The sequence below is a fragment of the Acanthisitta chloris genome, unplaced genomic scaffold (assembly GCF_000695815.1).
Source record: "Acanthisitta chloris isolate BGI_N310 unplaced genomic scaffold, ASM69581v1 scaffold11029, whole genome shotgun sequence".
Lineage (NCBI taxonomy): Eukaryota > Metazoa > Chordata > Aves > Passeriformes > Acanthisittidae > Acanthisitta > Acanthisitta chloris.
Genome location: NW_008689791.1, coordinates 2,298 through 2,651, shown reverse-complemented (window position 1 = coordinate 2,651; position 354 = coordinate 2,298). Strand labels below are relative to the sequence as shown.

The 354-nt window shown below is 66.9% G+C and overlaps 1 protein-coding gene across 1 annotated transcript in view; it reads right to left on the bottom strand.

Moving 5' to 3' along the window:
- Positions 1-354, bottom strand: part of LOC103808759 (MAP kinase-interacting serine/threonine-protein kinase 2-like) — a gene marked incomplete at both ends in the record, with an annotated part of 3,469 nt that overhangs the window by 1,871 nt on the left and 1,244 nt on the right. The gene's annotated exons all lie outside the window — the stretch shown is intronic.

Here is a 354-nt window from a genome sequence, read left to right as displayed (position 1 = left end):
CCCCCCCACCCCACCACTGTGGGTACCCTCAGGGCTGGGTGGAGGCAGGTGCCTGAAGGGGTTAAGGCAGCAGAACAGGCTGTTCCTGGCAGTGGTTCAAGCCGCTCCCTCCCAGGCCGCAGCCAAGTGAGCTCCATGTGATGCCCGTGCGCCGGCACAGCAAAGGGCCCTTCGCCTAAAGGGCCCTTCGCCCCACTGGGCACTGGCACAGCAGGGGGCTGGGGGGATGCATCATGGGGTGGGCAGGGGGTCTTCCCCACCCACAGCCTTGTGCTCTCCCCGGCCTCAGCCCTTTGGGGCACACAGAGTACCCCACTGCCACACCGCCCCTCCTCCTGCCTCAATCTCCTCACT